Genomic DNA, 16,674 nt, shown 5'->3' with positions numbered 1-16,674 from the left:
TTATGTCGTCATGTGATAGATGGCACATAACTAGTGCACATTTTCGGGCATTTGTATAAAGATATTACAAGTAACACATATTCGTTATAGACACAGTTAATTAAGCGAGGTTAGGCTGCTGAGGATTAGGGTAGAGTTAGCATGAAGATATTTCACAATCGTTAAACAATCGTATTAACATTTTTTTCCGTAATAAAGTCATTTGCTTAATATCTACTATCATGTCTGTTTGTTCTAACCGTCTATTACTAAAATTACTATTATACTATTATTATCGTATACCAGAGAAGTTTCTTTTTTAATTCTCGATATTCCATTATCAATAAATGTCGATTTTACGACATTGTATTTAAGCACAACTGAAAACTTAAAGTTCGTTTAAATTGGTATGCATATTTTCGTATAGTGTGTACTTTACTTTAAACATGGAAAATGATCAAGAATACATTGCAGGCTGCAAGTGCGATTCCCCTGGCCGAAATATGTGACTATATGTTATTCTATATATATGAACATTATTTTTCCACAGTAGTGACGTTCCCTGATCTCTTAACACTGCCAAAAAAAGGCAAACTAAATGCAGCTGACGAAACTCTGCGGTCGCAGCTTAAAACTTTTTCATTCATTCATTTTGTTTCATCCTTTTCCTTATTAGCCAAATGCAACCTTTTTTTTGGGTTTCTCCAACTGCATAGCTTAGAGCATGACAAAAGTTGACTAAGGGACCGACTAAGTAAGAACGGACAACGGGCGGTTAGTGTTGACTAGAAATGTCAAGTCATCAAAGCTAAAAACATTTTAAGCTTAGCTCCCAGTTTACATGTATTTCTCATACGTTTTCACTTGAAAAAGTGTTAGCCATTTAAGCGAATCGCGGACGAGCAGAGGAATAGGCAGCCGAACGTAAAGATGAAAACTTGTGCGTGCTGATGTCAACACGTCAGTCGAGTCCGAAAGCAATTTGTCAGCCAGTTGTGATTGACAGCTAAGGCGACGCAGCGATGCATGAAGTGCCCCAACAGACGCTGAGCCGGAAATACAAATAGAGAAACAGACACTCTCGCACACACACGCCCATATACATATATGTTTTGCTATGTAAGCCGAAATTCCCCTGGCACCTGTCAACCTCATTTGTTCAATATATCGTAAAGGCAATCGAAGCGTTCAAATTATTATGCAATAATGCTTAAATGAGTTTGACAATTTAACAATATTATGCCGACAACCGTTGCAGTCAAAAGTGTGTATTAGCAGACGGTGCAAGCAAACTGATATTTCTCCAGTTGCCATCAAGATAAATCTGTTTCAGACAAACTTTCTCCTCTACTGTACTTGTGTATTTCAAGTTTACCAAAGATCGGCAGTAGACAACTTACCGCCAAACGTAACATTTAATATGTCCAGTAGTTCTGCAATCGGGTTCGTTATTCACGTTGGATCTGCGTGCAACCAATGCAATGCATAGCTTTTTAGCTTGGCAGTGCACCACAAACGTGGTTGCGTATGAGTCGGCTTGTATGTTATGCATACTCATGTATGTAGCTTAGAAATGTTCTCAAACTGCTCAATCCAATTAGGAACAGACGCAACCCAGACGTAATCCATGCCAATTGAAATGCTGGAGAGGCCCATTCGCTGGTCGCCGTCATCGCCGTTTTCTCCTAAAACTGCACATTCGCTGCTGTCGGCGTTCTCGTCTGTTCCGCTTCGCAAGCGGATGTCGTTCCCTCTTCCTACTGCTGCTGGCCTGATCAGTTGTTACTGACGGCTTGTGTATGTGTAAGTGTGCAAGTATTTTTTTCCCAATGACATTTCTGCGCGTGAGTTTTTCAGACATTCATTGAGGCCGATTGAATGGTAAACAAAAAAGTATCTTAAAACGTGTATTCGCGATTTTTTCACACTTGCGGGTGGAATTTCCCCAAACCCCTTCTTAACTTGCAACTTCATTACATAAGCCAACTACGGACAGACGAACGGACAGACAGACGGACATGGCTAGATCGACTCGGTTGTTGACGCTGATCAAGAATATATATACTTTATGGGGCCGGAGATGCTTCCCTCTGCCTGTTACATAATTTGCACAAATACATTATACCCTTATTGCCCATTATGGGTTCAGGGTAAAAAGACGAAAGTGCCGAGGAGATACAAGCAGATAGCATAAAGTCTGAACATATTTTTCTACAGATTGCTACGGAACATTTGAAAAGATTTTTGAAGAACAAACACACTCTAGATGCTATCAAGCGTAGTCGATTGCGTTTCGACCACAATTAGGGCCTAGTCACTCATCAGTTAAATGTAACCTGCAAGTTGATAAAGACATGGTTTTGTTTGTGGCCAAATGGGCTTTATGTGCAGGGGTCAGCATGTGTTAAATATGTAATTACCGTGCCGTGGTCATAATGAAAATAAATATTATTGGCCCCCTGGCTGGCATGCTAGCAACATATTTCAAAAATTAATTTAAACTTTTGCCACATTTACCCATTAGCGCCAAGTTTTGGATACTCGAAGAGCCGTTCATAAGAGTCCCTACTAGCAACTCAACAAGTTTGGCTGGGCTGAGAGTGCAGCGAGTGGGAGTAACTAATTTGCCTATGATTTGTGTGTGCAAGCAACAGCAGTGCAGCGCACTGGCCCCAAGATTTATTCGAGTTAACTAAAGTAACATAATTTTCGAATAACGCCATTTAAAATTCTTCAGTAAAGCAAAGTGCAAAATGGCTGCCAGTTTAAGTAAATTGTGCTGCTCGAATAGAAAAAAAGAAAAGGAATATACCAAAAATTATTTAAAAACTGCGACAAGCTATTCTCGACACTTACAATGCGTGGCACCAGCCTTCCTACAAGCCAACGGAAGTTTGCCGTAAATAACTTTTTTCAACTAATCCCGCGATGTTCAGTTGCATTAGCTGCATAATTCGAAGCGGCCCAAATCTCTGGTTTTGCCGAGTTCAGAAAGTGTGTGGTTCGAGAAATGGCAGACACAGCTGGGAGACCATTAATCACACACGCTTTGTATGCTGTGTGTGTGCGTTTTCGCTGTTTTCGCTTTGCTTGTGTGTTCGGGCTAACTTGTTGGAAGGATAAATTTTAAACCGATTTTTGTTTAAATTTGATGCCAATTCGAGTGCCCTCTGAGGTCGTCACAGAGCAGGCTAATCATCTAGCAAACAAAATGATCAGCAACAATAAGAGCATTACTTCTAAAGCGAGCATACTCTATATTTTAGAGTCTATCCAAAAGAAATAATTTCATAAAATGTAAGTGAAATGATTGAATATATGCAAATGATCTATATCAGAATAAGATCTACTGTTAAGAATTTCATCATGATCGGTTCAGAAACACAAAAGTTATTATCGTGTGTGCGGCAGTTAGCGCAAATTGCAAGAATTTCAGTGTACGTGTAAACACACGATCAAACGCATATTTATTGAATTCTGTTAACAGTATTGCAATTACGATTGTAATATTTTCTGTGCTGCTATTTTCATCATATTTGTGTAAATGTATTTAACAGGCAGGAGGAGCATCCCCGACCCCATTAAGTATATCTTGATAAGCATCAATAGCCGAGTCGATCTAGCCGTACCCAACTGTCTGTCCGTCTGTAAATAAAAGAAAATATGTTGCCTTACCATTTAAGCCACAATAAAAGTGCAATTGTCATTTTGAGAACAAAATAATATTTTATAGTACAATAAGATCTACTGCCGAAAATTTCATCAAGATCGGTAATTGGGGCAGCTAGCGCAAATTCCGAGATTTTCTGTTTACATGCACACAGCCATATTCATGCGCGTCTGCTTCAAATTCTATCTAGAGCATTGCAATTACAATTGTATTGTTTTCTGTGCTGCTATTTTAATTCGATTTTTCCTAATTAAGTATCAATTACTGGCGTGGCTGTTGGGTAGAGGCGGTGACAAGTAGCGTGGTCTGTTGCGAGCTCAAACCCTGCCGAGGAAACTATTTATTTTTTATTTGGCTGGTGTGTCTGTTGAATAGAGGCGGTGGCAAGTAGTGTGGTTAGTTGCGAGTTCGAACCCTAAAAAAGGAAGAGGGTTCAGGGTATCCCCTAGTCGGCAGCTCCCGACTAGAACCTTTTATTTGTTTTTTATTAAACCCTCGAAACCCGTATACGTTTAAATGCCAATTATTGGTGAAGCTTTTTGTTTCTTTCAATTTTAAACATAACAAAATGCAACCAACGAAGAAGTTTGCCTCTACTTTGTTTGCTGTTCGATTGTGTGTGTGTAGTTTGCATGTTTGTGCGTGTTTTCTCATTCTTTATATTTGTTAACAGTTTATGCCTTTGTCATCACGCCTTAATGGCTGATCCTTTGTTTTCGTCATTGTAGTTTTACAGCTTTGTTCTCGCTCAAACGAACATCAACAACATCACACCACCCACTCGCACACATACGCACACACACACAAATACGTGCATAACACTTTTCATAGTCATTGAAAAAGACGGGCACTTTTGTAATGAAATGCAAAAGTGCAAAATAATACTCATGGACAGGCATAAACACATGCGGCGTATACTTAATGTGCAGCGATGCCTTTTATTTTGGCATAAATATGTATGCATTTGTATATATCTATGTGTGTTTATATGTGTATAGATGACTTTAATTTGATTATTATTGGGAAAGGCATTAAGGAGCGTGGTGAGATTACTTTTACTAAAACTGATTATAGCTTTGCAATTAATTTAAAATAAAACTTTTAAATAACTGAATAATATAATTTCTTTACACTGATTGAGCTTTCTTATTTTAAATAAACGCTCCGGCTCCAATAGGTATGCACATACGTGCGGACTCACTGATAAATAGAATAGAATATAAAGTCATAAAATTGTGTTGAGGTTTTGTGGGAATTGTCTTAAAAGCAAACAAAGATCGTTATACCCTGAACCCATTAAAAGTGGGTAAAAGGGAAATAATGTATATGTGTAACAGGCAGAAGGAAGCATCTCCGATCCCATAAAATATTTATATTGCTGATCAGCATCAATAGCCAAGTCTGCCTGTCCGTCCGTCCGTCTGTTCGTATGTCTGAACACAAGGATCTTAGAACCTACACACATTCATGTGCGTCTTCTTTGAATTCTATCAACAGCATTGCAATCGCGAATGCATTGTATTCGGTGCTGCTACTTTAATCGATTTTTTTTTCACTGAGGCTCAATTCTCGGTGTGACTGTTAAGTAGAAGCGTTTGCAAATTTTTTATACCCTTGCAGAGGGTTTTATAATTTTGTCGTGAAATGTGTAACGCATAGAAGGAGACATCTACGACCCCATTAAGTATATATATTCTTGATCAGCATCAACAGACGAGTCGATATAGCCATGTGTGAGAACGATGGGTCGAAAATTAAGTTGTTGTATGAAAAAACATTTTGTTTTTTAATATATCTTGACCAAACTCGGCACTTATTAGTTTTACTATACTACTTATATATATGCAAAATCCTATCAACATCGGACCTCTATATCATATAGCTGCCATAGGAACCACCGGTCGAAAACCAGGTTTTTGATTAAAAACCTTTTTTGGTTATATTATATTCCCTATATTCCTATATTCCCGGTACTTCTTAGATACGGGCAAAGTACTATGAGTATTATGAAAAGGTTGGGTCTGCAAGGGTATTCTTGTTATTTAATAGAAGCGAATTTAATAATTATAAACAGCCAATCGGGTATTTCCTTTTTATTGATGGAAAGTTTATAAATTTGTATGTATCTAATTTCGTTGTCATTCCAACCTGTTGAGGGTGCTCAGCGACTAGTGTGTACCCAGACAGTTGGGTTAAAGGACTTACATAAGGAGTAGCCACACCACAATTACGTGGGACAATGGCTAGGGCACGGCCGGGGTGGTAGGGTTCGTCAGATGAGATGGCACTGTTGCAGCGCCATATATCTTAGATGCGGCTCCACAGAGCCAGCGAGCAGTAAATAATGATGTTCATAATCAAAGGCGCGTGTAGAAGGATAATGGTCAAAATCTTATTAACAGTAGGGGGTGAAAGATGTGAGTGTGTGTGTGTTTATGTGTGTGGCAGAATCAGCTGTATGTAGGTAGTGTGGGCAGCGCCTGGTGTGTAGTTGGAAGCATAGAATCTAGCTCTAACTTTATTAAACAGCCACAATCGTGTGTGTGTGCGCGCGCCTGTTTCGGAAGTATTAGCTGTGGACGCTATTCATTTAGCGGAAATAAACAAACAAAATCAACAAAGTAACAGAAATCGCAAACGAAAGAGGTAGACACAAGAATCCCGAAAGTAATCCGATACTTGGTTAAACCAATCCCAATCCTGTACTCCGGTACTTGGTTGAACCTGATACGCTTGAGTGCTGTCTGTTCACATAATTGGAGCATAAAGTGAATCTGTAACAAGCGCTGCGGACGTAAAGCGCAAGGCATGAAAATGAATCGAGCCAAGCCAAAAGCCGGAAATATATGTGGTTGTGGATGTGGCAGCAGAAGACATACATTTACAAGTTTTTGGCTGTCCTCGTTATTGCACAAACAAAAAAACACATACAAGCACAATGAAAAGATATGGTTTACACTTATTTGGCACAATCTGGAGATCCGGTTCCCCATAAATAAAAAGCCGAGGTTTCTTCCAAATGCATTTACCGCGAGTGCCGCGTACTGCTTATTTATGACCAAAATATATACAAACTCTCACATTTGAGCAATGTTTACGCTTAAGTGTTAGGCCCCAGCCCGACTTGAGTTAAGCGGCATGCCATGAATTTTAAGTGATTTTCTTTATTTATTCTCTCCTTGTTCTAAATATATTTTTCGCACTTGATAACAATAGATCAATTAAACGCTATGGATTTGATTGTGGTCTCCTATTATAGTTGAGCCCAAATTAAAAATATTGTCTTTTGCATAACCTAAGTTTTTATTGTTGGATGATATGGAAATGATACGATTATCAGCAAGCCCCTCATCAAAACTGCCAAATGCGATACACATAGCCCAGTTGAAACGTTATAATCGAAATATTCGCAGAAAATCTGGGATTGGACATTAGAATAAATGAAATTGTACGAACTATCCAAATAATTAACCAAGGCTGCGAGCCACCGCTATCTATCGATATACATTTGATTTTATTTGAAGCTTTAAACCAAATTTACCTTATCAAGCCCTTATCTAACATACTGTGCCTTGGATTCCAATGTATTGCATTCAATCAATAAAAGGAGCTTTTAATTTCATTTTCAGCACAAGTATTTATACAAACATCTAACACATTTGCACCAGTTTTCAAACAAATGTGGTGGAAGTATTCTGACTAGCATTGTTTGAACTTAACATATTTTCAATTCTCTTCAGTCATCGTGATTTCTGTATGCTACCTTCATTTTTGCAAAATCTTATTTACATCGGACTATCATATATCTGCCATAGGAACGATCGGTCGAAACTAGGTTTTTGATTATCAAGATATCTTGGCCAAACTCGGCATAAACTATTTTCCTTGTGCTTCTTAGATACGGGCAAAGCACTATAAGCATTATGAAAAGGTTGGGTCTGCAAGGGTATTAGATCTTTGGAATGCCGAAGATAGCCTTTTTTCTGGTTTAAAACGAATTTTGATTTTAATATCAAATTTTAGTGCATATTTTAAACCCGTATGTCGACGGATAAATAAATCTCATAGATAATCGAGGCAGATAAATTATTTTTAACAATGTCGAAAGCAAAACTTGTTCCATATCCCTCTATGTCCCCCTCTCTTTAATAAGTGTCCACCACGTAGCTATAAATCTAGATCTTTTTGCCAGCCACGTTAATAAAATTTTCTGGTCTTGCAGTCTAGCTTATGTAGCAGGCAAATTAATGAATTGGCTTGAGACAAACAAAGATAGAGATACAGATAAAACTGATATAAAAGATAAAGATAAATAAAAGATGAAATTGCACAGACAACAGACAACCAATTTGCAATCTATTCTGAAATTGTATATTTCTATTCTTTTATATACATACATTTTCGCCCAAGCACACACATACACATTCACACCTGGCATGGAGGAAAGTCAAGTGTATTCTTTTGCCGCATTCTATTTTCATTTGCTTGTGAATGTCAATGTGAATGCCTTTGTATGTTTCTGTGTATGTGCCATGTGCCCATTGCCATTGCCTCTTATGCAGTTGCCTGCAGTAAATGTGGGCCATATGTGGCATAACACATGCTCTTCGTGGCATTTACGCCTTCTCCCACCTACAGACTCCATTCCTAGAATGGTAATTGATTATCAAATTCAGCGTTGCGTTTCCCGTTGCTTCTACTTTACATAGCACCGCAGCGTCAGCCACAAAGCCATTTTATATGACCTGCCTACACACAAGCACACACAGGCACACAGGCACACAAAAATACAATTGCGACTGCTGCTGTCCCTGCTAAACTGCAGGCGAAATTTTCATTTTTTCCTATTTTATTTATTGCTTTAAGCTTAAGCCAGGAACTTTTTGGTAAGCCGTAGAATTTCAAGGGGCGGACCAGTATTGTAAAGTAGCAAGCATATTTTTAATGCGCAAAAATCAGTGAAATTTATGAAATGTCGCTTTGGTTTCATTTTCTCAAAATATTTTATTGTGTTTGCTCTCAAGTTTTTTTATTTTTGCATTTTGGCACTTAACGAGCAAAGTACGGAGGTTATATTCAGTAAAGCTAAAAATACATTGCTTGTATAGCGACTAGTCTAAGGTTGTGTAATCTATAATTCAGCCGCTAAATAACTAATAATAAATGCCATAATTTATACAGAAAGAGGGACTTCTACAAAGTTTTATTAAGATAGCTTTAAAACTGTAGTAGTAGTTCGCATAGAAACAGACAGACGGGCAGACGGACGTGGCTATATCGACTCGGCTGTTGATGCTGATCAAGAATATATATACTTTATGGGGTCGGAGATGTCTCCTTCTATGCGTTACACATTTCACGACAAAATTATGATACCCTCTGCAAGGGTATAGTATAATAAGACACTTTTACTTAGTTAGAAGTGAAACTCATAGATCAACAGCAAAATGTTTATTAATAATAATAATGATAAACTATCCGCAGACAGTATATGAGGTTAGAGCTCCGTTGAGCATTCCCAAACATGCACCCCTGTTGGCACTTGTTGCCTCCCGCAGAGATTAACAGTTTTGAGGTGTGCCAGTATTGTATATCTGACATCATCTCTCGCACAAAAGGCATTCTTGAGGCTGAAACTACATATATACTAATTGCATTATTGCTAATAGAGCTTTGGGCTGGCATCTACTCACAAATAAGGCAAAGGTGATAAGATTCAAGAAATGCTTGCAGCAAACGCAGTTCAGGTTAATTAATTAACAGCAGATGAAAGAGCCTGCCTCGATTGCAGGACCCCAAGTTTAATTGTAATGACAGAAACCGCATTTGAATATTGTGGAATTGTGTCAAGCTTATTTGGAATAACTAAGGATTGCTTGCTTGCGGTTTAATTTGGGTTTGAGTTGTCTTGCAATTGATTTCGTGTTGAACTCGGCTTGTAACTTCAGTGGCTCTATATTTTCCTCCTTGCTCATCGGACTATCCCGAATATTATTCTGATCCTCATCATCATTGTCGTCGATGCATATTTATAGTTTTTTGGCTTAATGTCCGTGCTCCGATTGGTGCGTATGGCTGGAGCACGTTTGATTTCAGGCGGTACAGTTGCAGGATTTGGATTCTCATCCTGCTCATCGAGATGGATAAGATCGTTTATCTGCAGAATGACTTTATATCGTTAGTATCGACCGTGCAGTGACGCATGGGCTTCACACTGCGCTGGCGTGGTCTCTTCTAATCTCGACGTTTGTTCGATTTCTCCTTGCGTTCCTGAAACTGCTCCTCCTTGGCTATGCGTTCGCGATCGATCACTAGATTGGTGCTCAGATCCATAAGTACGTTAACAAAGCTTTGAACTTACTTATAGAATTCAAGTGCCCAAAATTCAATGACAACTTCAAAACATTTTCCATAAGAACCAACGACAACCATAATCAAAACAAACGACTCGAAAATGAAACAAGTAAGAGGTTCTACTCGGGAGTTACCGGCAAGGGGAAACCCGACACCCTCTTATTCCAACACCAAACGCAGCTCGCGCTACGCACTCGTTTGTAGTAATAAAGATAAATTAATAGAGAAATTAAAACGAGAAGGAAGGGCTGTCTTTGGCACGCCAAAGATCTTATATCCTTGCAGACCCAACCATAATGCTCATAGGGCTTTGCCCGTTTTTAGAAATACTGGGAAAATAGTAAATGCCGAGTTTGGTCAAGATATCTTGATAAACAAAAAAGGTTTTCAATAAAAAACCTAGTTTTCGATCGATCGTTCCTATGGCAGATATATGATCTTAATAGGATTTTGCCTATATATGAGGAGTATAGTTAAACTAATAAATGACGAGTTTGGTCAAGATATCTTGAAAAACAAAATGTTTTTTTCATACAACTTAATTTTCAGACAAACTGACTGACTGACATGGCTACATCGACTCGGCTGTTGATGCTGATCAAGAATATAATACGTTATGGATCGGAGATGCTTCCTTCTGCCTGTTACATACATTTGGATTTTGCACAAATACAATATACCCTTATACCCATTTTTAATGGGTTCAGGGTATAATTAAACCCACTTTTAATGGGTTCAGGGTATAAAAAGCAAAACAGTTGCATGTATTGTGGACACCCTTTGTCAGGTTATCAATCTCTTCAACAGATATAAGCTTTGAAATCAAATTTTTGAATCAAACTGTTAAGTTTCTGCAAGTAAAGAATGATTTAATAATATCAATTACATTTTAGGAAGCATTTTATAAAAACATAAAATTGTACATCTCTGATTCTCCCATTCAGTGGTCTTTAAAATTAACTTTTGAAATTAACCCCATTTCAATTGCACAATCAAAAGTGGGAAAAAAGTCTCTGTGCAACTTTAATCCAAGAATAATACCATATTTTATGGCAAACAAGATAAAAACCAGCGCGCTCAACATTTATACTAAAGACGCGAGCAAACGTGAAAACCCTTTTAACAATTTAAAATAATTTCCACAAGGATATTCACAAATAGAGCGATAGTAACATACGCCGCAGCCAGGACACATACATTTGCTGTCCAGAATTTGTTGCAATTGTGTTGTTGCCGTTGTTGCTAAGCGTCAGTAGTAGTCACTGCTGTTTGCCAATTGTTGGAAGAGGAGTGGGGCAGAAACAAATTTTATATGCATATACAAATAGAGCAGCAATTATGTAACAATAAAGTTTTATGAAATTACAAAGAGAAGGGTAACTAGTCTCCTTGCAGTGTGGCAAATAGCTAGTTGCTTGTTGCACGTCGTAGTTTCTACTACATAGTTTCTTGCTGCTGCACCTGACGTTACGTTAAACTCATCTGCGTCTATGGCGCCGTTGCTGCCGGCTGTTTCCGTCAACGAGCGCACTTAGCCACCAAAAAACACGCACATACATTGAGAGAGAGAGAGAGAGAGAGAGAGAGAGAGAGAGAGAGAGAGAGAGAGAGAGAGAGAGAGAGAGAGAGAGAAACTTTATAGGTAATGACGAAACTGTGGCGTGCTTGCAAAGTGTTGAAATTGAAATTATACATTTAGGGCTGTTGTTGTTGCTGTATTGGGGAATGTTGCTCTAGCTGTTGCAGTTGTTGTCGCTGCTGTTGCTTCAATGCATAAAACACATTTCAGTCAAGTCGCAGCATTGTCCATCGTTGTTTCTACTGCTGCTGCAGCAACAATAACAACAATAATGCCAACGCAAATGCATAAGTTCAACCACTAACCATGCAACATGCAACAGCAGCAGCCAGTATCAGGCAGCAGGTGCTTGGCAATGGTAATGCAGCAACCAAAACAACATCAACATCAATTGCCGTTAGCCGCATTGGCCTTCAACTAGTTGTGCAATTAGATAGAGCCCACGCAAAACAAAAAGTTATCTACCACTAGAGCAGTACAATATTAATTTAATTTTCACAATTGAAATTCTTTAAAAATAATTGCATTTGACGTAGAAAAATATATTACCTAAAGCAAGCTAAAAATGCGTTATATTATGTCGTTTTCATTACATTGAAATCTGCGTCTGGGGACGCAATGGAATGAGTTCCAGCTTAGGAAAATGATAAATATATAAATAATGAGGAACATCTTTCTTTAGCACGGCACAGGTTTAGTGTATGTCATCTAAATATATAAGAGTTATTTGTGACCCATTGCTTCAATAGCTTTCATGTGATAACGAAGTTTGTTTGGTACGGTTTCGCCGATATGTTTGAGTATAGGGAAGTTGTGTTATTGTTTAAAAAAATTCTTTGCACACGAATTTTCAAATATGCTCTTAAACTGAGGGACTAGACATCAACCCGGCGGTTTACCTTAATCAAGAGTTTATTAGGATAATTGTATAGCATACAGTTAAATAATTAACCGGAAAACTCAGATTGTGCAAAATACAATCCGCAATCAATAGTTATTAACAAATAATTGGTATGGCCCTGCATAAAATACAATTTCTCCATTAACACAGTCAAATGTCTTAATGATTTAATAATGGCAGCTTTTGATAAGCTATTTAATTTTCCCGTTTATGTTCTTGAAGTTTTAAGATGTGGGACTTCTTTTTTTTTTGTCAAGGTGCCATTGGTTTATCAAATAATACGGCATCCAGTTTTAGATAAAATGTAATCTCCATCTAAATTGCAGTGGCAGTCATTTCCGGTTGCTATCGCTATTTCCGCAGATGTCTAATGTAATCCTTTAATCAGTGTTAAATGCCAATTATCAAAGTGAAAGAGAGAAACGCAGAGTTACACAGGCTATGATCAAGTCACAGCACCTGGACTCCACGAGGGCATCACATGCCAAAATAACTTTACTTAATTACATGGCAATGCAACCGACCTTTTCCCCATCTTGCCACGCACATGTAATCCACTGGGAATTATTTGCCCTCGAAGGAGTCATTCACCCGGCAGCCAAATAAAAAGAACGCAACCCAGGAATCGGATCCAGCAAGTGCTTAAAACATACTCGTAATTATTATTGCAGCAGGCAATATGTACACATTATACTCTGGACCGCCCACGGATTCTATATGTTGTCGTGTGGCTTATGGGCCAAACTCAGCGGGGCACTTGGGAGTGGGTGTGGTGGGTGGATTGAGGAGATGTCGCATAGGTCGGCGCTAAGTATTGAGGTGAACATATCCCAGCGCTAAAAGGCAAACAAGAGAAAATCTTTGTGGGCACTTCGGCACATCGGTAGGCATATATATACATATCCGCAAACGCACACTCATGCCTTCCTATATATATTGGAATTATAAATTTAAGTGTAATGTATGTTGTGGAACATTTACTTGCTTTTGTGGTCTTTTTCCATATGATTTATGACCTAAATCGAAGGTGTACACTTCTACATCACATAACTTTTCACACACACAAGCTCACCTGTGCCAGCATGTTTTTCATCGCCCTGGGGCGCACGAGAGTATGCTACACTTTTGTTTTATGATATGTATTTATGGCTGCATGTGCGTCGGTGTGTTTGCATGCCTTGGGTAGTCCTTTTCTATTGTAAATTATCTCCTAATCAATTATTTTGTATTATTTATTAATTCCTAAATATTTTATTAAATTGCGTGTGCCAAAAAACATATATGTATATCTTTTCTATTTAGATTTATTTAGTGAAACTTCCTAAAAATATTCAATGCAAGTCACTAAAACCGTTGGCTTAAATTTTAACTATGTTTGGAACGTTTTTTATTTAATTTCAATTTATTATTATTATTATTTGCTTTATAAGAGCAAAAACTTCTTTCGCATTTTCAGCGCACTACTCACCTCTTTCTGTTAATTTCACATAAGCTAGACAAAGGCCTACAGCTCATTTGCTGTACCATTCAGACTAGATTAAAGGTCCCCAATATTATTTTTCATACAAAAACTTAATTTTCGACCGATCGTTCCTTTGGCAGCTATATGATATCGTGATCCGATCCAGCTGGTTTTTACATATGTGCTGCGTGCAACAGAAAGAGGGACTTCTGCAAAGTTTCATTAAGATAGCTTTAAAACTGAGAGACTAGTTCGCATAGAAACAGGCAGACGGACAGACGGACATGGCTCTATCGACTCGGCTGTTGATGCTGATCAAGAATATATACATATACTTTATGGGGTCGAAGATGTCTCCTTCTTTGCGTTACACATTTCACGACAAAATTATAATACCCTCTGCAAGGGTATAAGAAGATGATTATATTTTGTTTCAATTTGCTAGCGACATTTCAGTTCTTCAGAGCCGCCGGAGTCGTTGATCTATCAGCTGGGCCCACGCTGATGTCGCTAATTCATCGCAGCCAAATCGATGCGAACACCCTTGAACATACTGGTCATCAATCTGGCTATCTGCGATTTTCTAATGATGAGCAAAACGCCCATATTCATTTACAACAGCTTCAATCAGGGCTTTGCACTGGGCAACCTGGGCTGCCAGATAAATGGCATCATTTGCATCTCCACGGTCGTCAGCGGGGAGGGTAACATGACGCATGGCAAGGCAAGGTTTGTGGACACAATCTTCTTATTCAGATTCCTGTACTATTGTACCTTATGTAGAGCCATATTGTGGGCCATGTTTTCAGTCACGAGAAGGCGCTGAGCGACCAGGCTAAGAAGATGAACGTATTAACACTGCGTTCCAATGTGGACAAGAGTAAGGAGACGGCTGAGATACACATTGCCAATGCGGCCATAACAATTCCTATTTAACACAATGATTCTAGCTTGCACCTATAAGTTGGTAGCTTGGGTAGATCCGTTTGTGTATGCAATTAGTCATTCCAAGTACCGCATTGAGCTGCAAAAGCGTTGTCCCTAGCTAGCATCCAGTTGTCTGTCAAACCCCCAGTCGTGGTCAATTAATAGCCTTTTGTCTGTCAAATCTGTAAACTCCCTCCTCATGATAGATACTGCTAAAAGCGAAACAAAAAAAGCAATAAATGAAACATAACGACTGAATGCCTTATATTTTTGTGCCTGTTTCCCTTTGAATACGCCGAATACAATCCCCAACATAATCCAAAGCAAATCTCCCTCTAAATCATAATCCAAAGCAAATCTCCTTCTCACTCTCACACGCAAGAGGAACGAAAGGTAGAAGGCAAAGTGAACGCAGACCCTAATCAGAACTTGGCATCCGCCGGCTGATAACAGCATTTGGGCATATCTTTGGCCTCAGCCCCACATGCACTCTCAACTTGAACAGCTTCCACATTTGCTCTACATGACAAACATTTCTCTTTTCAGTTAATTCGCTCTACAAACAATCCACTTTAAATCCACAGCCTCTCAAACCCATCACAACCCAAATACATATAATTGCAATGGCAATATGCTACTGACCCCTTGCCCCAGAAGACGCTTTATTGTACATTCGACACACAGCTCCCGCAAGGCTCACAAGTTTTTTTTTAATAACCCGCCACAGTGTTGCGCCGTTTGTTTATGTGGCGCCTCATAAGTACACTCGCTAACTAAGGGAACAAGAGTTTATTGGTATCTTAGTTCAAAATTTTATTCGGCTCTATTATTTTTAATCTTGGAATGTACAAAACGCGAAGATCTATAATTTCTAGAAAATTATACAGATAAAATGTTCAAATTCGGAATAAATAATGAAGAGTAGGAATCGCTCTTAAAATCAACAAAGCTATATTTATTTGTAAATTGAATGGTTACTCTGTTTTCATCTGACTGGGCGAGCATAAAACAGTCGGTTACACCCGACTGCATAATTCTTTTTAGCTATCCATGGCCACAGACACAGCTTCTCTTGCTTCCTTACTGTCAGTGCCTGGCGTCTAGCAGCCGTCGCAATCTCCATTTCATGCCAAGTCTTGCGGCAAGCCCCAAACCGCGAATAGAACAGCGGCAGCAAGTGGCGCAGAAAATAAGGCAAAATCTTACGCAGCCACGGACCGTTGGCACAGCAAAAACGAAGCAAAATTAATGAAAATCACCCACAAGCACGAACCCTTTCCCCCTCTCTCAAATATATACATATATACTGGCGTGTATAACCTGGCCTTGCCCGTGGCATGTATAAAATAAATTTTCTCAAAAAGCTTTAAAAATGATTTTGACACTAATCAGACGGTAAACAAAGTTTAAGTTTTTATGTAGAGCTTTGAAAATAAGTTTGAATCAAATCGGACACAACCTAAAAATTCGTCCAAAAAGTCATTGAATCGCATTTCTACCGAAGAAGTTTGGATTTAGCGAAAACTGTAAGGCACGTCTAAAATGATTTTTCATATAGATCCTTGGTAATGAGTTTGAGAGCGAAACGTCATCCATCAAATCCTTGAGCCCCAATTCCACCTTGAAGGAATGGAATTTCCAAACAGTGAGAAACACCCCTCAAATGAATTTGAACAAAGATCTTTGAAAGTTTGAGGCCGATCGGATGGTATAAAAGTACATAAAAGTTTCATACAAACGTCTTTTGCGATTTTTTCACACTTGCGGGTGGGACTTCCGGAAGCCCCGTCTTAACGTGCACC

The 16,674-nt window shown here is 38.6% G+C and overlaps 1 pseudogene; it reads left to right on the top strand.

Annotated features, from left to right (window-relative positions):
• Window positions 1-11,888: 11,888 nt before the first annotated feature.
• On the top strand, window positions 11,889-16,206 carry LOC115770875 (annotated as a pseudogene).
• Window positions 16,207-16,674: the final 468 nt, after the last annotated feature.

Source organism: Drosophila novamexicana, unplaced genomic scaffold, assembly GCF_003285875.2.
Source record: "Drosophila novamexicana strain 15010-1031.04,08,12 unplaced genomic scaffold, DnovRS2.1 tig00004560-arrow-pilon, whole genome shotgun sequence".
Classification (NCBI taxonomy): domain Eukaryota; kingdom Metazoa; phylum Arthropoda; class Insecta; order Diptera; family Drosophilidae; genus Drosophila; species Drosophila novamexicana.
Note: the sequence above shows the minus strand (reverse complement) of the source record. Positions and strands in the feature narration are given on the sequence as shown.